General features: G+C 40.7%; 41 non-coding genes and 1 pseudogene across 41 annotated transcripts; 41 read left to right on the top strand and 1 right to left on the bottom strand.

Annotated features, from left to right (window-relative positions):
* LOC117746380 overlaps positions 1-23,680 on the bottom strand; it is a 144,657-nt pseudogene that overhangs the window by 23,407 nt on the left and 97,570 nt on the right.
* trnal-caa lies at positions 8,357-8,439 on the top strand. Its single transcript has one exon. It is a non-coding gene; the product is annotated as a tRNA-Leu (tRNA).
* On the top strand, positions 8,631-8,713 carry trnal-caa. The gene has a single exon. It is a non-coding gene; the product is annotated as a tRNA-Leu (tRNA).
* Positions 9,011-9,093, top strand: trnal-uaa. Its single transcript has one exon. It is a non-coding gene; the product is annotated as a tRNA-Leu (tRNA).
* Positions 9,395-9,477, top strand: trnal-uaa. Its single transcript has one exon. It is a non-coding gene; the product is annotated as a tRNA-Leu (tRNA).
* On the top strand, positions 9,779-9,861 carry trnal-uaa. The gene has a single exon. It is a non-coding gene; the product is annotated as a tRNA-Leu (tRNA).
* trnal-uaa lies at positions 10,053-10,135 on the top strand. The gene has a single exon. It is a non-coding gene; the product is annotated as a tRNA-Leu (tRNA).
* On the top strand, positions 10,821-10,903 carry trnal-uaa. Its single transcript has one exon. It is a non-coding gene; the product is annotated as a tRNA-Leu (tRNA).
* trnal-uaa lies at positions 11,095-11,177 on the top strand. Its single transcript has one exon. It is a non-coding gene; the product is annotated as a tRNA-Leu (tRNA).
* Positions 11,479-11,561, top strand: trnal-uaa. The gene has a single exon. It is a non-coding gene; the product is annotated as a tRNA-Leu (tRNA).
* trnal-uaa lies at positions 11,863-11,945 on the top strand. The gene has a single exon. It is a non-coding gene; the product is annotated as a tRNA-Leu (tRNA).
* On the top strand, positions 12,247-12,329 carry trnal-uaa. Its single transcript has one exon. It is a non-coding gene; the product is annotated as a tRNA-Leu (tRNA).
* trnal-uaa lies at positions 13,015-13,097 on the top strand. Its single transcript has one exon. It is a non-coding gene; the product is annotated as a tRNA-Leu (tRNA).
* Positions 13,289-13,371, top strand: trnal-uaa. Its single transcript has one exon. It is a non-coding gene; the product is annotated as a tRNA-Leu (tRNA).
* On the top strand, positions 13,672-13,754 carry trnal-uaa. Its single transcript has one exon. It is a non-coding gene; the product is annotated as a tRNA-Leu (tRNA).
* On the top strand, positions 13,946-14,028 carry trnal-caa. Its single transcript has one exon. It is a non-coding gene; the product is annotated as a tRNA-Leu (tRNA).
* Positions 14,220-14,302, top strand: trnal-uaa. Its single transcript has one exon. It is a non-coding gene; the product is annotated as a tRNA-Leu (tRNA).
* On the top strand, positions 14,604-14,686 carry trnal-uaa. The gene has a single exon. It is a non-coding gene; the product is annotated as a tRNA-Leu (tRNA).
* On the top strand, positions 14,988-15,070 carry trnal-uaa. Its single transcript has one exon. It is a non-coding gene; the product is annotated as a tRNA-Leu (tRNA).
* trnal-uaa lies at positions 15,262-15,344 on the top strand. Its single transcript has one exon. It is a non-coding gene; the product is annotated as a tRNA-Leu (tRNA).
* Positions 15,645-15,727, top strand: trnal-uaa. The gene has a single exon. It is a non-coding gene; the product is annotated as a tRNA-Leu (tRNA).
* On the top strand, positions 15,919-16,001 carry trnal-uaa. Its single transcript has one exon. It is a non-coding gene; the product is annotated as a tRNA-Leu (tRNA).
* On the top strand, positions 16,303-16,385 carry trnal-uaa. The gene has a single exon. It is a non-coding gene; the product is annotated as a tRNA-Leu (tRNA).
* Positions 16,687-16,769, top strand: trnal-uaa. The gene has a single exon. It is a non-coding gene; the product is annotated as a tRNA-Leu (tRNA).
* On the top strand, positions 17,455-17,537 carry trnal-caa. The gene has a single exon. It is a non-coding gene; the product is annotated as a tRNA-Leu (tRNA).
* On the top strand, positions 17,839-17,921 carry trnal-uaa. The gene has a single exon. It is a non-coding gene; the product is annotated as a tRNA-Leu (tRNA).
* On the top strand, positions 18,223-18,305 carry trnal-uaa. Its single transcript has one exon. It is a non-coding gene; the product is annotated as a tRNA-Leu (tRNA).
* Positions 18,497-18,579, top strand: trnal-uaa. Its single transcript has one exon. It is a non-coding gene; the product is annotated as a tRNA-Leu (tRNA).
* Positions 18,880-18,962, top strand: trnal-uaa. The gene has a single exon. It is a non-coding gene; the product is annotated as a tRNA-Leu (tRNA).
* Positions 19,154-19,236, top strand: trnal-uaa. Its single transcript has one exon. It is a non-coding gene; the product is annotated as a tRNA-Leu (tRNA).
* On the top strand, positions 19,538-19,620 carry trnal-uaa. Its single transcript has one exon. It is a non-coding gene; the product is annotated as a tRNA-Leu (tRNA).
* On the top strand, positions 19,812-19,894 carry trnal-uaa. The gene has a single exon. It is a non-coding gene; the product is annotated as a tRNA-Leu (tRNA).
* Positions 20,195-20,277, top strand: trnal-uaa. The gene has a single exon. It is a non-coding gene; the product is annotated as a tRNA-Leu (tRNA).
* On the top strand, positions 20,469-20,551 carry trnal-uaa. Its single transcript has one exon. It is a non-coding gene; the product is annotated as a tRNA-Leu (tRNA).
* trnal-uaa lies at positions 20,853-20,935 on the top strand. The gene has a single exon. It is a non-coding gene; the product is annotated as a tRNA-Leu (tRNA).
* On the top strand, positions 21,237-21,319 carry trnal-uaa. Its single transcript has one exon. It is a non-coding gene; the product is annotated as a tRNA-Leu (tRNA).
* On the top strand, positions 21,621-21,703 carry trnal-uaa. Its single transcript has one exon. It is a non-coding gene; the product is annotated as a tRNA-Leu (tRNA).
* trnal-caa lies at positions 22,005-22,087 on the top strand. The gene has a single exon. It is a non-coding gene; the product is annotated as a tRNA-Leu (tRNA).
* trnal-uaa lies at positions 22,389-22,471 on the top strand. Its single transcript has one exon. It is a non-coding gene; the product is annotated as a tRNA-Leu (tRNA).
* trnal-uaa lies at positions 22,773-22,855 on the top strand. The gene has a single exon. It is a non-coding gene; the product is annotated as a tRNA-Leu (tRNA).
* On the top strand, positions 23,047-23,129 carry trnal-uaa. Its single transcript has one exon. It is a non-coding gene; the product is annotated as a tRNA-Leu (tRNA).
* Positions 23,430-23,512, top strand: trnal-uaa. Its single transcript has one exon. It is a non-coding gene; the product is annotated as a tRNA-Leu (tRNA).

The raw sequence follows: 23,680 nt of genomic DNA, 5'->3' as shown, positions 1-23,680 counted from the left end.
CCCCCCCCCATCTCACAGCCTCCCAAGATGAACCCGGTGTTTGAAGCCGGGGGATGTTTTCCAGCTCCTGCTCCCCCTGAATCTATTGTTTTTGGATGGAGGGCGATGATAGTATAAGGTGAAAATATGTGTTTCGCATCTCTGGGGTGCGTAGGTGGAGATTGGAATGAGCTTTCCACCACTTTCACTACTTTCATCCATCACTCCCCCTCCCCCCATCCCCCCCTAAAAAAACTTGCTTAACACTCACATTTCTCTCTAGTGGATGTGTCCTGGTCATACATAGGAGGATGTTATGTAAATACATAGGAATGGGCTAAATCTTATTGATAGACCATTATCATAGACTTTTGTTGTTTTTCCACTTTTGAATCGTGTCTCTATTATGTTAATTGTTTATTGTGCTGTAACACAAAAGTCGGTTGATTAATTTTCTTAACAATTAAGAATCTACAGCACGGCGTTGCCTCGAGCTAATATCTAACTGATGTCCGCATGCTAACATGATGATGTCACAATGTTTATGTTAACCATCTTAGAAAAGCACAACAGCGTGCTACAATTTGCTAATTAACTCTAAACACGAAGCAGAGGCTGGTGGGAATATCATTAGTTTGGCAGGTATTTGGGCATAAAACAAAGTCAGAGGATCACTAAAATTATCAAAATTCATCTGGAGGTGGACATGAATGTGAACCAATCTGAATTTCATGGTAATTCATTACTTATTCTAGGTCTAGGAATAAAGAATCGCAAATAAGAAACGTTTTAATGAATAAAGTAATTAATTCAGTATTAAAAGTTAGGGCAAATGAATCAACTAAAACAACTGGAAGTGAAGTGGGATGAAATTAAAAATGCAAAGCTTCATTTTTTTCTTGCTGGTTATTCCATGTTGCAGGTGCACAATGAGACAAACTGGGCTTTCCAAGCTCAGTAAAAACAACCCGTTCCTGCAACATTTGAGCACGTTCGATAAGGTCCTACAATAAAGACAACAACGGCCTGATAAACAAATGAAACCCTGAATGCATCACGTCATACAGAGAAAGAAGGCCACCCAACCTCATCGTTGAGATGTGTCCGTCTGGATCAAAGTGGAGAACCAACCCACTGAGCAACACGCCTGCAGCCATCCTGCCAACACGTGCACGCCCCTGATGTATCTTCTTTACACTCAATGATGGTTTTCCTGTTTTATGGACTGGGGACTAAAGTGTTTTAGCTTTACCAAGACCAAAGTCAATGGAACATGGAGATCGAAGTTCAGCTCAGCACCTCTGAGTCAATACGAGCACGAGAAGAAAAGAAAATAACACACACATGGCGAAACTAAGGACACACTGATCTGACTCGATTCTATTTTCTCAGAAGGTCGAGGTAATAATTGAACAAACCCTGAATAATCAAGTTGTCTGAATCATTAGTGGAAGAGAAGAAGAATGCAGCAAAGAGCGTAACGATTTTGTTCTGGTCGAGAGAGAGAGAGAGCGAGAGAGAGCGAAAGAGAGAGAGAGATACCCAGCTGAAGGGAGCCTGCTTAACAAAGCTTTCATTAACTTGTATTTAACCCAACAAGACAATTACGAACACGTTTACAGTCTTTTTTTTATTTCAATGTGCACTTGAGTCAAAATAAGATTAAAGGATGAAAAGATTAAGATTAGATATAAGTTTTTGTGGGCTGCACGGTGGTGTAGTGGCTAGCACTGTCGCCTCACAGCAAGAGGGCCGCGGGTTCGATTCCCGGTCGGAGCGGTCCTTCTGTGTGGAGTTTGCATGTTCTCCCCGTGGCAGTGTGGGTTCTCTCCGGGCTCTCCGGCTTCCTCCCACAGTCCAAAGACATGCTGCAGGTTAATTGATCTCTAAATTGCCCATAGGTGTGAATGTGAGAGTGAATGGTTGTATGTCCCTACATGTGCCCTCGATGGACTGGCGGCCTGTCCAGGGTGTCCCCTGCCTTCGCCCTATGTCAGCTGGGATAGGCTCCAGCGCCCCGCGACCCTAATGAGGATAAGCGGTATTGAAAATGGATGGATGGATGGATGGATAAGTTTTTGTACAAGTGAGATGTACTTTACTAAGTAGACACATAATTGCATCAAATTTGGGCTCCAGTAGAGTTCATCAAAGTTGTTGAAAGATAAAGTAAGAAGCTGATTTATGAATGCTCTATATTCTGTAATTTTCAGAGAGGCAACAACAACATGAGTCAAAATACAAATAAAAACAGCACACCTATCGGTCTATTCGATACATTCCTTTAGCAGCTGGTTAGCTTAGCTTAGCACACAGACCAGAAGCAGGGGGAACAGTTAGCCTTGCTCTGTACAATAGTAAGACGATCTGCACCTCTCGAGCGCACTAATAAACATGTTCCATCAACACGTATTTAATCAGAGTGTAGAAACAACAACATGCCTTTTCAATGAGGGATTATGTGATGTGATTATGTGATTATTTTGCTTCTGTTTAATTAGAAGAACCTCCAGGAAAGTACTGGTTCCAACCAAGAAATAATCACACATAAGGCACATAATCCCTCGAAAACAGCATTTTTACACTCTGGTATAAAAATGATATAATAATAAATAATAGGTGCACTTTGGAGGTTCTGGTAAGCTGCTTCCCTCTGTTTCCAAACTGCAGCTTAAGAGTGGTATCAATCTTCTCATCCAGCTCTACGCCAGAAAGCAAGCAATCCTATCTCCCAAAATGTCAAACTATTCCTTCAAAGTTACGAGAGTTATTACTTGGCTGGCGAGCTGTTCCAGGTGAGCAACTCTGACAACAGTCTGACAGCATAAGACCAGTGTTGCCCCATGAAGAAAAACACATGAGGATACATCCAGCAACTTTCCTGATGAGGCTTTACCTGGCGTGTTGAGGAGGCGGGACTTCCTGCAGTGGTAGGACAGCTCCTGTTCGCAGTGCTTCGATTGGCTGATGACGACCAACAGCTGCTCCTCTTCCGTGGAGTAGTCAAAGTGAACCGAGTGCTGGTCTACACCTGGAGACGGCCGGACTCTGGTCCGCTCTGTGTTGTTGTGCTGGATCACCATCCATGTGTTCTCCTCTGGTGGGGGATAGAGTGACTCTTATTACGGATACATTACTGCTATTGATTGATTTGAATTTGTTAATTATTCTTTCTTGTTTTCCATAAATGTTGTATCATACATCTGCCTTTGCAACTACACCATTACCCATTCTGTGCAAAGAGAAATAATCAATATTATCCATCTTACCAAGAGTTAGATACAAAGAGTTATACCACTCCACCATGTGAAGTCAGAGTTGGTTAGCTTAGCTTAGCGCAAAGACTGGAAGCAGAGGGAAACAGCTAGCCCAAAAATACAGCTTCAAGTCAAGCACACTGATTAACCCATATATAAATATACATATTTATATTATTTTATAATTATAATATATAATACATCCATATATGGAGTCTTGATTTCTTTATGCTAAGCTAATCTCCTCTGGCTCTAGATCTCTATTTAGAGAACAGGCATGAAAGTGGTATCAATATTTTCCTCTAACTCCCGGCAAAAAAAACAAAAAAAGACCAATTGTTATATATACATAACAAGATATTTTATATATATATATATATATATATATATATATATACATATATATATATACACAGTATATATATATCATATATCATTATATATATATAAAACTATAAACAAGACAATTTTTTTAATATGTATCCTCTTGTCTCTTGTTATTTGATTTCTCAGTCTACTAAGAGGCTTGTAATGAGGATGGACTTTCTACTCCCACCCCCATCTAAATGAGGATTAACTAAATAAAAAAAGTTTGAAGTTGAGTGAAAGTGGGAGAAAAAAAGATATGATCACTATTAAGATGTATATACGTACACAAATTGCATGAAGCAGTGAGACTTTATTTTTCATATTCATATGATTAAAACAAATGACATGACAAGAAAAAGCGGCGATGGGAGATGAAGTGCAGAATGTGATGAGAGAAGCATCATGATTTACAATTATGTAAATGTTAATCATAAAAAAAACATTGAGCAATGATAGAAGGATGAGGGACAGTGTGTGTGTGTGTGTGTGTGTGTGTGTGTCACCTGTCATGTTGCAGTAGACTAGCTGCGGTCTGATTGGTCCGCTGCCGTCCACGTCGATATAAAAGTGTCCCGATGTGTTGCCCTTGTGTTTGTACGCCTCACAGGACTGCTCGTACTCAGCTGGGAGGGAAAATAATGAGATCAGCTCAACATGAATCACGTCAACACGTCGGCTGGCGGACGCACGCGGGAGCCGTGAGGGGAGGAGGACTACACACCGTGGAGGAGGTGCTGCCGCCATTGAATCACTGTCTCATAACCAGAGTGAAGACAATCATCTTCAGTTTTATTTCTGCAGCCAGCGTCCCGTAAAGTAACGATTAATCCAACTGGAGAGGACAGTAATGACTGATGGGAGTACAGAGACCCAATAAATACAACTGTAGACCTTTATCAGCTCTGCCTCTTCCTCTCTGTCTGCATGAGTCTTCCTCCCTCCTCTCTCGGCCTCTCGCACACACACACACCAGAGCATCTTCTGCAATCAAAGAATCAAGCCTTTCCAGTCCAAATCCATATCTCAAGGTTCCCACACTCTGCTCACCTGTTTATCGCTCTTCTTCCCACCACAGCCCAAAGGCCTTTTATTCATCACATTTCCTCAGTTGTGGTTAGAAAAAGGTTTCCACAGATAATGCGACCAGCAATAAAAATGCGACCAGGGGGCGAAGCGTGAAGAGAAACTCTCCTCCTTTGGTTTCAAGGAATTGACTCGAGGGAATCGGCACCTCACCGCTGGGGTTAATTCATTCATTCAGTATTTGGCAGTTTAGTCACAGCCACAGTCTCATTGACCTGCATAATATCTCTCACATGCAAACATCTTTTATGATACTATAACCACTGGAAAGAATACATCAAATATACCTGAGCAGAGAGGGAAGTCTCTCTGAAACCTTCATAATCTTTGTTTGCTGTGTTAAATATGTTTTAATGGGTTCATATACCACCATATGTTTCATCTAATTGTATTTTTGTCTCCGAGGTTGTTCTGCCTCTGAGTTTTAAATAGTCCTGTTTCCCCCTCGTCTCGGTCTATCTGTGTATTTCTTCACTCAGACTGGTGGTCGTGTGCTGATGTGTGACTCACAGCTGTGGCAGGTCGCGCCGCTGTAGCCGCTCTCAGAGCAGTTACAGTGGAAGACGGTCCAGGACTGACTGCAGCGGCCGCCATGTTCACAACGACTGGGAGAACACCTGAGAGAGAGAGAGAGAGCGAGAGAGAGAAAGAGAGGGGGGGAGACAAAGAGAGAGAGATAGAGAGAGAGAGAGCGAGAGAGAGAGAGGGAGACAAAGAGAGAGAGAGAGAGAAATTAAGCAACATTGGAATACATTTTATGGTGGTTGATTTATTTGCTTGTCGTGGTAACGTAACATTTTAGAAACAGCTTTTATATATTTTATATTTAATATTCCTGGATCTGCAGCCAATCAACACAAATGAAGCAGAAAGCAAAATACAATGTTTATCTTTTAGTGTCGGGAGGAGTTAACATTTTATATGAAATCTCCAATTATATTTTAGCTGATTCACCTTCATCTTACAGCACAGACAGTAGTCGCTCTTCAACTAAACTGTATTTGCACACATGGTTCTTTTGGATCCAAATTAAATTGAATACACTGATTTTGTCATTAAGCCCAATCACAAAATTTCATCCTGGACATTTGTGTTGAGCTAAAAAAAACAAAACATCCACAGTGAACTGAGAGTTATGTTTTTAATTTAAAAGGTGCTATAAAAATATCAGGGAGGGTTTGATTATAGCATTTGCATGGTTCACAGCATCGTATTGATCCTAGAATACCACAAAGGTAGAAGCAACAAACTGTAACAATAACTTTACAGTTAAATGTTGGCTCTATTACCTGCTTAAAAAACAGATATCAAAATATGAATGCACAACCTGAAGGCAACGGGACACGATTGTTTGGCCTCTGATTTGTACTAGTTTACCTTTGTAGTCCGAGCATTATCGACCAATCACATTTCAGCAGGCTTTGGCAGCATGCAGGAAAACACTTCCATGTGGAGAGCAAAAGAGGAAAAATAACCAAATGCATTGACCGAAATGCATTCTGGGAATCCACCGGATATCGTATGGTGGTTGCGCGTTTAACTGGCTGGTTGTGAAACGACCTGGTTGTTTCACTGACAGAAACTTTAAAAATCTGCTCAAGACACACCTGTTGAGATTGCCGTTTGGGTAAAATTTGGGGGGGGGGTCTTGGTGAAATAACTGTTGCATAACGTTTGCCTTGCTGTGGTTATAATGAAGGTATTAGAGAGCATTTCAAAGCAATGAAAGGGCTTTGACTGATAATCTCCTGCTCAGCCCTTCCTGCTTCATTTTATAAATATAGCCATGATTGGGGGCACGATATGCTTTCAGACTTCACTACCTTTCAAAGAGAAAACTAGTTTGTTAAACTAAATGAGCCTCTCATGAAATGCAGCTTTTCCATTTTCTCGGGATGAAAAATCTTTCAGCCGAAGCTCTTCAAGGTTATTTAGGAACAGAACGTCAAACAGAACATCTTACATTCTTAATATTGGTTTATTTATAACGTTTTTGGGAAGTCTCCTGCTGAACTTTCATTTGAAACAGCTTTCAAGGTCCCCCGGCGAGATCAAAAGATTAATTTCATTTTATTTAAAAAAGGAAGTTTTCCGCTGAATGTAAACTTCTTCTATCACTTCTTCTCAGCAGCAGATTGTGCCGAGCTTCTCTTTCAAAGGGCTGCTTGTTGAAGCGTTATGAACACAGCTCCGCCTGCTATTTATAGATAAATATATTACATTCTACTGTAACCATCATGACCATGACAATCAGTCCTGTGTGGGAGGCAGGCGATGGACAGGGGGTGGGGGTGCAGCGAAATTCACCTATTTAGCACTGAAAGTAAAAATATAAATTGGATACTGTATTTTGTGTATTTTAATCTTTCTCTGCAGACGATGAACATGTTTACTGGTTGTGGGAGTAAAGAACGCCAATGTCATTTTTTGGAAAACTTATGCGACAGAGAGGAAGAGCAAGCAAACGCCACACAACCACATTGTAGGATACATTTTTCCCTCCCCCCCAAAAAAGAGAAGAAAACCGGCCAAAATGCCAACAAGAATCCGATCGTTTGAGTCTGCGACCAGAGAAAAGAACCCGTTACTGTGCTACTGAAGAAACTACTTGAAATGTAGAGAAATGTACACATTTGTGAGCGATGTCGACGGGCGAGTCGTCGAACATTTCACCCCCGACAGTCGAGCAACCTCACTTCGTTTGTTATATTGTATCACATCTGTAACGGGACTTAATATGATCAATTTATTTCTCCCCTCATGTTCTATTCGTTCACGAGTCTGTTAGTTCGTGGTGATAGAAATCCCAGAGGCCGAGGCCTCAAAACCTTTTTGCACGTTAAAAAAAAAGAAAACTATCGACATTAACACCGACACTTTTTGAACAACACAGCTCAGCTCACACGTCTTTGGTACACCACCATATATATATATTTTTCTCACCAGAATGAGGTCACAGGATGTTTTTATATATATATCAAGACATCCTGTAACCTCATTCTCCGGAGAAAAAGACATAGGACGACGGGCGATGATGAGTAACAGTGTTTCATTTTTAATTGATTTTTTATCCACACTGGTTGCTTTCCATCTGTTGCAAGACCAGTTGGCACCTCCGGGAGGTTTGAGACACACAAACACACACACACACACACACACACACACGCGGTTGGTCGTGTTTTTTATCCGCCTTTACATTCTTACGTACATGTTTTAAGAGTGTACTTACTTGCATAAACATATGAAAGTAATTGAGTGTATTTGCTCAAAACACATGGTGGAATATTGCATAGAAAACCGCAGACTGTGCAGAATCTGCAGGCTCTCCCTTGTATTTAGATAAAAGTGCTGTCTCAGCGGCCTGTCGCCCTGCTACACAGTGACTTTTACCTCCATTTATCTCAACGCTGCTTTACTCTAAGAGTGCACTGGAGTCTTGCAGATAACGTACTTCTTTTAACAACTTATAACTAAGTGTTGCCATTTTTTGTGAGTGATTCACAATGAACATTTTTTGATTGACATCATAATAATTACAGAGAGATATTTCTTTTAACAAATTATAAGCAATTACTGAAATATTTCACAATGTGTGTTGCCATTTTTTTGGTGAGAGTGATTCACAACGGACATTTTTTGATTGGCATCATTTAATAAGTACAAATCAGCAAAGGATGGCCTAGTGGTTAAGGCGTTGGACTCAAGATCCAATGGGCAGATGCCCTCGTGGGTTCGAACCCCACTCCTGGTATATATAATAATAAATGCAGGGAGATATTTCTTTTAACAAATAATAAGCAATTACAGAAAAATGTCACAAGTGCAATGGACACAAGGACGCGTGGGTTCCAATCCTACTTTTGGTGTGTTGCCATTTTTTTGGTGAGAGTGATTCACAACGGACATTTTTTGATTGGCATCATTTAATAAGTACAAATCAGCACCAGGAAGGCCGAGTGGTTACGGCGTTGGACTCAAGATCCAATGGGCAGATGCCCTCGTGGGTTCGAACCCCACTCCTGGTATATTTGACAGTTTCCACTTTACTCCGACTTCTGCGCATAATCCTGTACTACTTGTATGGAAGGTTGGATTTAAACCTGTCTCCGAGAAGAAGAGAAATCTGCTGGATAAGTTTCGAAAAAATAAATACACGAGATATTTCTTTTAACAACAAGCAATTACCGAAATATTTCACAAGTGCAATGGACACAAGGCCACGTGGGTTCCAATCCTACTTTTGGTGTGTTGCCATATTTTTGGTGAGAGTGATTCACAACGGACATTTTTTGATTGACATGATTCAATAAGTACAAATCATCACCAGGATGGCCGAGTGGTTAAGGCGTTGGACTTAAGCTCCAATGGGCAGATGCCCTCGTGGGTTCGAACCCCACTCCTGGTATATTTGACAGTTTCCACTTTACTACGACTTCTGCGCATAATCCTGTACTACTTGTATGCAAGGTTGGATTTAAACCTGTCTCCGAGAAGAACAGAATTCTGCTGTATAAGAATCGAAAAAATAAATACGCAAGATATGTCTTTTCACAACTTATAAGCAATCACCGACATATTTCACAAGTGCGATGGACACAAGGCCACGTGGGTTCCAATCCTACTTTTGGTGTGTTGCCATTTTTTTGGTGAGAGTGATTCACAACGGACATTTTTTGATTGACATGATTCAATAAGTACAAATCATCACCAGGATGGCCGAGTGGTTAAGGCGTTGGACTTAAGCTCCAATGGGCAGATGCCCTCGTGGGTTCGAACCCCACTCCTGGTATATTTGACAGTTTCCACTTTACTACGACTTCTGCGCATAATCCTGTACTACTTGTATGGAAGGTTGGATTTAAACCTGTCTCCGAGAAGAAGAGAAATCTGCTGGATAAGTTTCGAAAAAATAAATACACAAGATATTTCTTTTAACAACTTATAAGCAATTACCGAAATATTTCACAAGTGCAATGGACACAAGGCCACGTGGGTTCCAATCCTACTTTTGGTGTGATGCAATATTTTTGATGAGAGTGATTCACAACGGACATTTTTTGATTGACATGATTCAATAAGTACAAATCATCACCAGGATGGCCGAGTGGTTAAGGCGTTGGACTTAAGACCCAATGGGCAGATGCCCTCGTGGGTTCGAACCCCACTCCTGGTATATATAATAATAAATGCAGAGAGATATTTCTTTTAACAAATAATAAGCAATTACAGAAATATTTAACAAGTGCAATGGACACAAGGCCGCGTGGGTTCCAATCCTACTTTTGGTGTGTTGCCATTTTTTTGGTGAGAGTGATTCACAACGGACATTTTTTGATTGACATGATTCAACAAGTAGAAATCAGCACCAGGATGGCCGAGTGGTTAAGGCGTTGGACTTAAGACCCAATGGGCAGATGCCCTCGTGGGTTCGAACCCCACTCCTGGTATATTTGACAGTTTCCACTTTACTACGATTTCTGCGCATAATCCTGTACTACTTGTATGCAAGGTTGGATTTAAACCTGTCTCCGAGAAGAACAGAATTCTGCTGTATAAGAATCGAAAAAATAAATACACAAGATATGTCTTTTAACAACTTATAAGCAATTACCGACATATTTCACAAGTGCGATGGACACAAGGCCACGTGGGTTCCAATCCTACTTTTGGTGTGTTGCCATTTTTTTGGTGAGAGTGATTCACAACGGACATTTTTTGATTGACATGATTCAATGAGTACAAATCAGCACCAGGATGGCCGAGTGGTTAAGGCGTTGGACTTAAGACCCAATGGGCAGATGACCTTGTGGGTTTGAACCCCACTCCTGGTATATTTGACAGTTTCCACTTTACTACGACTTCTGCGCATAATCCTGTACTACTTGTATGGAAGGTTGGATTTAAACCTGACTCAGAGAAGAACAGAAATCTGCTGGATAAGTTTTGAAAAAATAAATACGCAAGATATTTCCTTTAACAACTTATAAGCAATTACCGAAATATTTCACAAGTGCAATGGACACAAGGCCACGTGGGTTCCAATCCTACTTTTGGTGTGATGCAATATTTTTGATGAGAGTGATTCACAACGGACATTTTTTGATTGACATGATTCAATAAGTACACATCATCACCAGGATGGCCGAGTGGTTAAGGCGTTGGACTTAAGACCCAATGGGCAGATGCCCTCGTGGGTTCGAACCCCACTCCTGGTATATATAATAATAAATGCAGAGAGATATTTCTTTTAACAAATAATAAGCAATTACAGAAATATTTAACAAGTGCAATGGACACAAGGCCGCGTGGGTTCCAATCCTACTTTTGGTGTGTTGCCATTTTTTTGGTGAGAGTGATTCACAACGGACATTTTTTGATTGACATGATTCAATAAGTAGAAATCAGCACCAGGATGGCCGAGTGGTTAAGGCGTTGGACTTAAGACCCAATGGGCAGATGCCCTCGTGGGTTCGAACCCCACTCCTGGTATATTTGACAGTTTCCACTTTACTACGACTTCTGCGCATAATCCTGTACTACTTGTATGGAAGGTTGGATTTAAACCTGACTCCGAGAAGAACAGAAATCTGCTGGATAAGTTTCGAAAAAATAAATTCACGAGATATTTCTTTTAACAACTTATAAGCAATTACCGAAATATTTCACAAGTGCAATGGACACAAGGCCACGTGGGTTCCAATCCTACTTTTGGTGTGTTGCAATATTTTTGATGAGAGTGATTCACAACGGACATTTTTTGATTGACATGATTAAATAAGTACAAATCATCACCAGGATGGCCGAGTGGTTAAGGCGTTGGACTTAAGACCCAATGGGCAGATGCCCTCGTGTGTTTGAACCCCACTCCTGGTATATTTGACAGTTTCCACTTTACTACGACTTCTGCGCATAATCCTGTACTACTTATATGCAAGGTTGGATTTAAACCTGTCTCCGAGAAGAACAGAATTCTGCTGTATAAGAATCGAAAAAATAAATACGCAAGATATGTCTTTTAACAAATAATAAGCAAATACAGAAATATTTAACAAGTGCAATGGACACAAGGCCGCGTGGGTTCCAATCCTACTTTTGGTGTCTTGCCATTTTTTTGGTGAGAGTGATTCACAACGGACATTTTTTGATTGACATGATTCAATAAGTACAAATCAGCACCAGGAAGGCCGAGTGGTTACGGCGTTGGACTTAAGACCCAATGGGCAGATGCCCTCGTGGGTTCGAACCCCACTCCTGGTATATTTGACAGTTTCCACTTTACTCCGACTTCTGGGCATAATCCTGTACTACTTGTATGGAAGGTTGGATTTAAACCTGTCTCCGAGAAGAACAGAAATCTGCTGGATAAGTTTCGAAAAAATAAATACACAAGATATTTCTTTTAACAACTTATAAGCAATTACCGAAATATTTCACAAGTGCAATGGACACAAGGCCACGTGGGTTCCAATCCTACTTTTGGTGTGATGCAATATTTTTGATGAGAGTGATTCACAACGGACATTTTTTGATTGACATGATTCAATAAGTACAAAACATCACCAGGATGGCCGAGTGGTTAAGGCGTTGGACTTAAGCTCCAATGGGCAGATGCCCTCGTGGGTTCGAACCCCACTCCTGGTATATTTGACAGTTTCCACTTTACTACGATTTCTGCGCATAATCCTGTACTACTTGTATGCAAGGTTGGATTTAAACCTGTCTCCGAGAAGAACAGAATTCTGCTGTATAAGAATCGAAAAAATAAATACACAAGATATGTCTTTTAACAACTTATAAGCAATTACCGACATATTTCACAAGTGCGATGGACACAAGGCCACGTGGGTTCCAATCCTACTTTTGGTGTGTTGCCATTTTTTTGGTGAGAGTGATTCACAACGGACATTTTTTGATTGACATGATTCAATGAGTACAAATCAGCACCAGGATGGCCGAGTGGTTAAGGCGTTGGACTTAAGACCCAATGGGCAGATGACCTTGTGGGTTTGAACCCCACTCCTGGTATATTTGACAGTTTCCACTTTACTACGACTTCTGCGCATAATCCTGTACTACTTGTATGGAAGGTTGGATTTAAACCTGACTCAGAGAAGAACAGAAATCTGCTGGATAAGTTTTGAAAAAATAAATACGCAAGATATTTCCTTTAACAACTTATAAGCAATTACCGAAATATTTCACAAGTGCAATGGACACAAGGCCACGTGGGTTCCAATCCTACTTTTGGTGTGATGCAATATTTTTGATGAGAGTGATTCACAACGGACATTTTTTGATTGACATGATTCAATAAGTACACATCATCACCAGGATGGCCGAGTGGTTAAGGCGTTGGACTTAAGACCCAATGGGCAGATGCCCTCGTGGGTTCGAACCCCACTCCTGGTATATATAATAATAAATGCAGAGAGATATTTCTTTTAACAAATAATAAGCAATTACAGAAATATTTAACAAGTGCAATGGACACAAGGCCGCGTGGGTTCCAATCCTACTTTTGGTGTGTTGCCATTTTTTTGGTGAGAGTGATTCACAACGGACATTTTTTGATTGACATGATTCAATAAGTAGAAATCAGCACCAGGATGGCCGAGTGGTTAAGGCGTTGGACTTAAGACCCAATGGGCAGATGCCCTCGTGGGTTCGAACCCCACTCCTGGTATATTTGACAGTTTCCACTTTACTACGACTTCTGCGCATAATCCTGTACTACTTGTATGGAAGGTTGGATTTAAACCTGACTCCGAGAAGAACAGAAATCTGCTGGATAAGTTTCGAAAAAATAAATTCACGAGATATTTCTTTTAACAACTTATAAGCAATTACCGAAATATTTCACAAGTGCAATGGACACAAGGCCACGTGGGTTCCAATCCTACTTTTGGTGTGTTGCCATTTTTTTGGTGAGAGTGATTCACAACGGACATTTTTGATTGACATGATTCAATAAGTACAAATCAGCACCAGGATGGCCGAATGGTTAAGGCGTTGGACTTAAGACCCAATGGGCAGATGCCCTCGTGGGTTCGAACCCCATTCCTGGTATATATAATAATAAATGCAGAGAGATATTTCTTTTAACAAATAATAAGCAAATACAGAAAAATGTCACAAGTGCAATGGACACAAGGCCGCGTGGGTTCCAATCCTACTTTTGGTGTGTTGCCATTTTTTTGGTGAGAGTGATTCACAACGGACATTTTTTGATTGGCATCATTTAATAAGTACAAATCAGCACCAGGATGGCCGAGTGGTTAAGGCGTTGGACTCAAGATCCAATGGGCAGATGCCCTCGTGGGTTCGAACCCCACTCCTGGTATATATAATAATAAATGCAGAGAGATATATCTTTTAACAAATAATAAGCAAATACAGAAAAATGTCACAAGTGCAATGGACACAAGGCCACGTGGGTTCCAATCCTACTTTTGGTGTGTTGCAATATTTTTGATGAGAGTGATTCACAACGGACATTTTTTGATTGACATGATTAAATAAGTACAAATCATCACCAGGATGGCCGAGTGGTTAAGGCGTTGGACTTAAGACCCAATGGGCAGATGCCCTCGTGTGTTTGAACCCCACTCCTGGTATATTTGACAGTTTCCACTTTACTACGACTTCTGCGCATAATCCTGTACTACTTATATGCAAGGTTGGATTTAAACCTGTCTCCGAGAAGAACAGAATTCTGCTGTATAAGAATCGAAAAAATAAATACGCAAGATATGTCTTTTAACAAATAATAAGCAAATACAGAAATATTTAACAAGTGCAATGGACACAAGGCCGCGTGGGTTCCAATCCTACTTTTGGTGTCTTGCCATTTTTTTGGTGAGAGTGATTCACAACGGACATTTTTTGATTGACATGATTCAATAAGTACAAATCAGCACCAGGAAGGCCGAGTGGTTACGGCGTTGGACTTAAGACCCAATGGGCAGATGCCCTCGTGGGTTCGAACCCCACTCCTGGTATATTTGACAGTTTCCACTTTACTCCGACTTCTGGGCATAATCCTGTACTACTTGTATGGAAGGTTGGATTTAAACCTGTCTCCGAGAAGAACAGAAATCTGCTGGATAAGTTTCGAAAAAATAAATACACAAGATATTTCTTTTAACAACTTATAAGCAATTACCGAAATATTTCACAAGTGCAATGGACACAAGGCCACGTGGGTTCCAATCCTACTTTTGGTGTGATGCAATATTTTTGATGAGAGTGATTCACAACGGACATTTTTTGATTGACATGATTCAATAAGTACAAAACATCACCAGGATGGCCGAGTGGTTAAGGCGTTGGACTTAAGACCCAATGGGCAGATGCCCTCGTGGGTTCGAACCCCACTCCTGGTATATATAATAATAAATGCAGAGAGATATTTCTTTTAACAAATAATAAGCAATTACAGAAATATTTAACAAGTGCAATGGACACAAGGCCGCGTGGGTTCCAATCCTACTTTTGGTGTCTTGCCATTTTTTTGGTGAGAGTGATTCACAACGGACATTTTTTGATTGACATGATTCAACAAGTAGAAATCAGCACCAGGATGGCCGAGTGGTTAAGGCGTTGGACTTAAGACCCAATGGGCAGATGCCCTTGTGGGTTCGAACCCCACTCCTGGTATATTTGACAGTTTCCACTTTACTCCGACTTCTGGGCATAATCCTGTACTACTTGTATGGAAGGTTGGATTTAAACCTGTCTCCGAGAAGAACAGAAATCTGCTGGATAAGTTTCGAAAAAATAAATTCACGAGATATTTCTTTTAACAACTTATAAGCAATTACCGAAATATTTCACAAGTGCAATGGACACAAGGCCACGTGGGTTCCAATCCTACTTTTGGTGTGTTGCCATTTTTTTGGTGAGAGTGATTCACAACGGACATTTTTGATTGACATGATTCAATAAGTACAAATCAGCACCAGGATGGCCGAATGGTTAAGGCGTTGGACTTAAGACCCAATGGGCAGATGCCCTCGTGGGTTCGAACCCCATTCCTGGTATATATAATAATAAATGCAGAGAGATATTTCTTTTAACAAATAATAAGCAAATACAGAAAAATGTCACAAGTGCAATGGACACAAGGCCACGTGGGTTCCAATCCTACTTTTGGTGTGTTGCAATATTTTTGATGAGAGTGATTCACAACGGACATTTTTTGATTGACATGATTAAATAAGTACAAATCATCACCAGGATGGCCGAGTGGTTAAGGCGTTGGACTTAAGACCCAATGGGCAGATGCCCTCGTGTGTTTGAACCCCACTCCTGGTATATTTGACAGTTTCCACTTTACTACGACTTCTGCGCATAATCCTGTACTACTTATATGCAAGGTTGGATTTAAACCTGTCTCCGAGAAGAACAGAATTCTGCTGTATAAGAATCGAAAAAATAAATACGCAAGATATGTCTTTTAACAAATAATAAGCAAATACAGAAATATTTAACAAGTGCAATGGACACAAGGCCGCGTGGGTTCCAATCCTACTTTTGGTGTCTTGCCATTTTTTTGGTGAGAGTGATTCACAACGGACATTTTTTGATTGACATGATTCAATAAGTACAAATCAGCACCAGGAAGGCCGAGTGGTTACGGCGTTGGACTTAAGACCCAATGGGCAGATGCCCTCGTGGGTTCGAACCCCACTCCTGGTATATTTGACAGTTTCCACTTTACTCCGACTTCTGGGCATAATCCTGTACTACTTGTATGGAAGGTTGGATTTAAACCTGTCTCCGAGAAGAACAGAAATCTGCTGGATAAGTTTCGAAAAAATAAATACACAAGATATTTCTTTTAACAACTTATAAGCAATTACCGAAATATTTCACAAGTGCAATGGACACAAGGCCACGTGGGTTCCAATCCTACTTTTGGTGTGATGCAATATTTTTGATGAGAGTGATTCACAACGGACATTTTTTGATTGACATGATTCAATAAGTACAAAACATCACCAGGATGGCCGAGTGGTTAAGGCGTTGGACTTAAGCTCCAATGGGCAGATGCCCTCGTGGGTTCGAACCCCACTCCTGGTATATTTGACAGTTTCCACTTTACTACGATTTCTGCGCATAATCCTGTACTACTTGTATGCAAGGTTGGATTTAAACCTGTCTCCGAGAAGAACAGAATTCTGCTGTATAAGAATCGAAAAAATAAATACACAAGATATGTCTTTTAACAACTTATAAGCAATTACCGACATATTTCACAAGTGCGATGGACACAAGGCCACGTGGGTTCCAATCCTACTTTTGGTGTGTTGCCATTTTTTTGGTGAGAGTGATTCACAACGGACATTTTTTGATTGACATGATTCAATGAGTACAAATCAGCACCAGGATGGCCGAGTGGTTAAGGCGTTGGACTTAAGACCCAATGGGCAGATGACCTTGTGGGTTTGAACCCCACTCCTGGTATATTTGACAGTTTCCACTTTACTACGACTTCTGCGCATAATCCTGTACTACTTGTATGGAAGGTTGGATTTAAACCTGACTCCGAGAAGAACAGAAATCTGCTGGATAAGTTTCGAAAAAATAAATTCACGAGACATTTCTTTTAACAACTTATAAGCAATTACCGAAATATTTCACAAGTGCAATGGACACAAGGCCGCGTGGGTTCCAATCCTACTTTTGGTGTGTTGCCATTTTTTTGGTGAGAGTGATTCACAACGGACATTTTTTGATTGGCATCATTTAATAAGTACAAATCAGCACCAGGATGGCCGAGTGGTTAAGGCGTTGGACTCAAGATCCAATGGGCAGATGCCCTCGTGGGTTCGAACCCCACTCCTGGTATAATTGACAGTTTCCACTTTACTCCGACTTCTGGGCATAATCCTGTACTACTTGTATGGAAGGTTGGATTTAAACCTGTCTCCGAGAAGAACAGAATTCTGCTGTATAAGAATCGAAAAAATAAATACACAAGATATGTCTTTTAACAACTTATAAGCAATTACCGACATATTTCACAAGTGCGATGGACACAAGGCCACGTGGGTTCCAATCCTACTTTTGGTGTGTTGCCATTTTTTTGGTGAGAGTGATTCACAACGGACATTTTTTGATTGACATGATTCAATGAGTACAAATCAGCACCAGGATGGCCGAGTGGTTAAGGCGTTGGACTTAAGACCCAATGGGCAGATGACCTTGTGGGTTTGAACCCCACTCCTGGTATATTTGACAGTTTCCACTTTACTACGACTTCTGCGCATAATCCTGTACTACTTGTATGGAAGGTTGGATTTAAACCTGACTCAGAGAAGAACAGAAATCTGCTGGATAAGTTTTGAAAAAATAAATACGCAAGATATTTCCTTTAACAACTTATAAGCAATTACCGAAATATTTCACAAGTGCAATGGACACAAGGCCACGTGGGTTCCAATCCTACTTTTGGTGTGATGCAATATTTTTGATGAGAGTGATTCACAACGGACATTTTTTGATTGACATGATTCAATAAGTACACATCATCACCAGGATGGCCGAGTGGTTAAGGCGTTGGACTTAAGACCCAATGGGCAGATGCCCTCGTGGGTTCGAACCCCACTCCTGGTATATATAATAATAAATGCAGAGAGATATTTCTTTTAACAAATAATAAGCAATTACAGAAATATTTAACAAGTGCAATGGACACAAGGCCGCGTGGGTTCCAATCCTACTTTTGGTGTGTTGCCATTTTTTTGGTGAGAGTGATTCACAACGGACATTTTTTGATTGACATGATTCAATAAGTAGAAATCAGCACCAGGATGGCCGAGTGGTTAAGGCGTTGGACTTAAGACCCAATGGGCAGATGCCCTCGTGGGTTCGAACCCCACTCCTGGTATATTTGACAGTTTCCACTTTACTACGACTTCTGCGCATAATCCTGTACTACTTGTATGGAAGGTTGGATTTAAACCTGACTCCGAGAAGAACAGAAATCTGCTGGATAAGTTTCGAAAAAATAAATTCACGAGATATTTCTTTTAACAACTTATAAGCAATTACCGAAATATTTCACAAGTGCAATGGACACAAGGCCACGTGGGTTCCAATCCTACTTTTGGTGTGTTGCCATTTTTTTGGTGAGAGTGATTCACAACGGACATTTTTGATTGACATGATTCAATAAGTACAAATCAGCACCAGGATGGCCGAATGGTTAAGGCGTTGGACTTAAGACCCAATGGGCAGATGCCCTCGTGGGTTCGAACCCCAATCCTGGTATATATAATAATAAATGCAGAGAGATATTTCTTTTAACAAATAATAAGCAAATACAGAAAAATGTCACAAGTGCAATGGACACAAGGCCACGTGGGTTCCAATCCTACTTTTGGTGTCTTGCCATTTTTTTGGTGAGAGTGATTCACAACGGACATTTTTTGATTGACATGATTCAATAAGTACAAATCAGCACCAGGAAGGCCGAGTGGTTACGGCGTTGGACTTAAGACCCAATGGGCAGATGCCCTCGTGGGTTCGAACCCCACTCCTGGTATATTTGACAGTTTCCACTTTACTCCGACTTCTGGGCATAATCCTGTACTACTTGTATGGAAGGTTGGATTTAAACCTGTCTCCGAGAAGAACAGAAATCTGCTGGATAAGTTTCGAAAAAATAAATACACAAGATATTTCTTTTAACAACTTATAAGCAATTACCGAAATATTTCACAAGTGCAATGGACACAAGGCCACGTGGGTTCCAATCCTACTTTTGGTGTGATGCAATATTTTTGATGAGAGTGATTCACAACGGACATTTTTTGATTGACATGATTCAATAAGTACAAAACATCACCAGGATGGCCGAGTGGTTAAGGCGTTGGACTTAAGACCCAATGGGCAGATGCCCTCGTGGGTTCGAACCCCACTCCTGGTATATATAATAATAAATGCAGAGAGATATTTCTTTTAACAAATAATAAGCAATTACAGAAATATTTAACAAGTGCAATGGACACAAGGCCGCGTGGGTTCCAATCCTACTTTTGGTGTCTTGCCATTTTTTTGGTGAGAGTGATTCACAACGGACATTTTTTGATTGACATGATTCAACAAGTAGAAATCAGCACCAGGATGGCCGAGTGGTTAAGGCGTTGGACTTAAGACCCAATGGGCAGATGCCCTTGTGGGTTCGAACCCCACTCCTGGTATATTTGACAGTTTCCACTTTACTCCGACTTCTGGGCATAATCCTGTACTACTTGTATGGAAGGTTGGATTTAAACCTGTCTCCGAGAAGAACAGAAATCTGCTGGATAAGTTTCGAAAAAATAAATTCACGAGATATTTCTTTTAACAACTTATAAGCAATTACCGAAATATTTCACAAGTGCAATGGACACAAGGCCACGTGGGTTCCAATCCTACTTTTGGTGTGTTGCCATTTTTTTGGTGAGAGTGATTCACAACGGACATTTTTGATTGACATGATTCAATAAGTACAAATCAGCACCAGGATGGCCGAATGGTTAAGGCGTTGGACTTAAGACCCAATGGGCAGATGCCCTCGTGGGTTCGAACCCCATTCCTGGTATATATAATAATAAATGCAGAGAGATATTTCTTTTAACAAATAATAAGCAAATACAGAAAAATGTCACAAGTGCAATGGACACAAGGCCACGTGGGTTCCAATCCTACTTTTGGTGTGTTGCAATATTTTTGATGAGAGTGATTCACAACGGACATTTTTTGATTGACATGATTAAATAAGTACAAATCATCACCAGGATGGCCGAGTGGTTAAGGCGTTGGACTTAAGACCCAATGGGCAGATGCCCTCGTGTGTTTGAACCCCACTCCTGGTATATTTGACAGTTTCCACTTTACTACGACTTCTGCGCATAATCCTGTACTACTTATATGCAAGGTTGGATTTAAACCTGTCTCCGAGAAGAACAGAATTCTGCTGTATAAGAATCGAAAAAATAAATACGCAAGATATGTCTTTTAACAAATAATAAGCAAATACAGAAATATTTAACAAGTGCAATGGACACAAGGCCGCGTGGGTTCCAATCCTACTTTTGGTGTCTTGCCATTTTTTTGGTGAGAGTGATTCACAACGGACATTTTTTGATTGACATGATTCAATAAGTACAAATCAGCACCAGGAAGGCCGAGTGGTTACGGCGTTGGACTTAAGACCCAATGGGCAGATGCCCTCGTGGGTTCGAACCCCACTCCTGGTATATTTGACAGTTTCCACTTTACTCCGACTTCTGGGCATAATCCTGTACTACTTGTATGGAAGGTTGGATTTAAACCTGTCTCCGAGAAGAACAGAAATCTGCTGGATAAGTTTCGAAAAAATAAATACACAAGATATTTCTTTTAACAACTTATAAGCAATTACCGAAATATTTCACAAGTGCAATGGACACAAGGCCACGTGGGTTCCAATCCTACTTTTGGTGTGATGCAATATTTTTGATGAGAGTGATTCACAACGGACATTTTTTGATTGACATGATTCAATAAGTACAAAACATCACCAGGATGGCCGAGTGGTTAAGGCGTTGGACTTAAGCTCCAATGGGCAGATGCCCTCGTGGGTTCGAACCCCACTCCTGGTATATTTGACAGTTTCCACTTTACTACGATTTCTGCGCATAATCCTGTACTACTTGTATGCAAGGTTGGATTTAAACCTGTCTCCGAGAAGAACAGAATTCTGCTGTATAAGAATCGAAAAAATAAATACACAAGATATGTCTTTTAACAACTTATAAGCAATTACCGACATATTTCACAAGTGCGATGGACACAAGGCCACGTGGGTTCCAATCCTACTTTTGGTGTGTTGCCATTTTTTTGGTGAGAGTGATTCACAACGGACATTTTTTGATTGACATGATTCAATGAGTACAAATCAGCACCAGGATGGCCGAGTGGTTAAGGCGTTGGACTTAAGACCCAATGGGCAGATGACCTTGTGGGTTTGAACCCCACTCCTGGTATATTTGACAGTTTCCACTTTACTACGACTTCTGCGCATAATCCTGTACTACTTGTATGGAAGGTTGGATTTAAACCTGACTCCGAGAAGAACAGAAATCTGCTGGATAAGTTTCGAAAAAATAAATTCACGAGACATTTCTTTTAACAACTTATAAGCAATTACCGAAATATTTCACAAGTGCAATGGACACAAGGCCGCGTGGGTTCCAATCCTACTTTTGGTGTGTTGCCATTTTTTTGGTGAGAGTGATTCACAACGGACATTTTTTGATTGGCATCATTTAATAAGTACAAATCAGCACCAGGATGGCCGAGTGGTTAAGGCGTTGGACTCAAGATCCAATGGGCAGATGCCCTCGTGGGTTCGAACCCCACTCCTGGTATAATTGACAGTTTCCACTTTACTCCGACTTCTGGGCATAATCCTGTACTACTTGTATGGAAGGTTGGATTTAAACCTGTCTCCGAGAAGAACAGAATTCTGCTGTATAAGAATCGAAAAAATAAATACACAAGATATGTCTTTTAACAACTTATAAGCAATTACCGACATATTTCACAAGTGCGATGGACACAAGGCCACGTGGGTTCCAATCCTACTTTTGGTGTGTTGCCATTTTTTTGGTGAGAGTGATTCACAACGGACATTTTTTGATTGACATGATTCAATGAGTACAAATCAGCACCAGGATGGCCGAGTGGTTAAGGCGTTGGACTTAAGACCCAATGGGCAGATGACCTTGTGGGTTTGAACCCCACTCCTGGTATATTTGACAGTTTCCACTTTACTACGACTTCTGCGCATAATCCTGTACTACTTGTATGGAAGGTTGGATTTAAACCTGACTCAGAGAAGAACAGAAATCTGCTGGATAAGTTTTGAAAAAATAAATACGCAAGATATTTCCTTTAACAACTTATAAGCAATTACCGAAATATTTCACAAGTGCAATGGACACAAGGCCACGTGGGTTCCAATCCTACTTTTGGTGTGATGCAATATTTTTGATGAGAGTGATTCACAACGGACATTTTTTGATTGACATGATTCAATAAGTACACATCATCACCAGGATGGCCGAGTGGTTAAGGCGTTGGACTTAAGACCCAATGGGCAGATGCCCTCGTGGGTTCGAACCCCACTCCTGGTATATATAATAATAAATGCAGAGAGATATTTCTTTTAACAAATAATAAGCAATTACAGAAATATTTAACAAGTGCAATGGACACAAGGCCGCGTGGGTTCCAATCCTACTTTTGGTGTGTTGCCATTTTTTTGGTGAGAGTGATTCACAACGGACATTTTTTGATTGACATGATTCAATAAGTAGAAATCAGCACCAGGATGGCCGAGTGGTTAAGGCGTTGGACTTAAGACCCAATGGGCAGATGCCCTCGTGGGTTCGAACCCCACTCCTGGTATATTTGACAGTTTCCACTTTACTACGACTTCTGCGCATAATCCTGTACTACTTGTATGGAAGGTTGGATTTAAACCTGACTCCGAGAAGAACAGAAATCTGCTGGATAAGTTTCGAAAAAATAAATTCACGAGACATTTCTTTTAACAACTTATAAGCAATTACCGAAATATTTCACAAGTGCAATGGACACAAGGCCACGTGGGTTCCAATCCTACTTTTGGTGTGTTGCCATTTTTTTGGTGAGAGTGATTCACAACGGACATTTTTGATTGACATGATTCAATAAGTACAAATCAGCACCAGGATGGCCGAATGGTTAAGGCGTTGGACTTAAGACCCAATGGGCAGATGCCCTCGTGGGTTCGAACCCCATTCCTGGTATATATAATAATAAATGCAGAGAGATATTTCTTTTAACAAATAATAAGCAAATACAGAAAAATGTCACAAGTGCAATGGACACAAGGCCACGTGGGTTCCAATCCTACTTTTGGTGTGTTGCAATATTTTTGATGAGAGTGATTCACAACGGACATTTTTTGATTGACA

This window comes from Cyclopterus lumpus, chromosome 17, assembly GCF_009769545.1.
Source record: "Cyclopterus lumpus isolate fCycLum1 chromosome 17, fCycLum1.pri, whole genome shotgun sequence".
Lineage (NCBI taxonomy): Eukaryota > Metazoa > Chordata > Actinopteri > Perciformes > Cyclopteridae > Cyclopterus > Cyclopterus lumpus.
The sequence above is the reverse complement of the archived record's forward strand: the minus strand, read 5'-3'. Positions and strand labels throughout refer to the sequence as shown.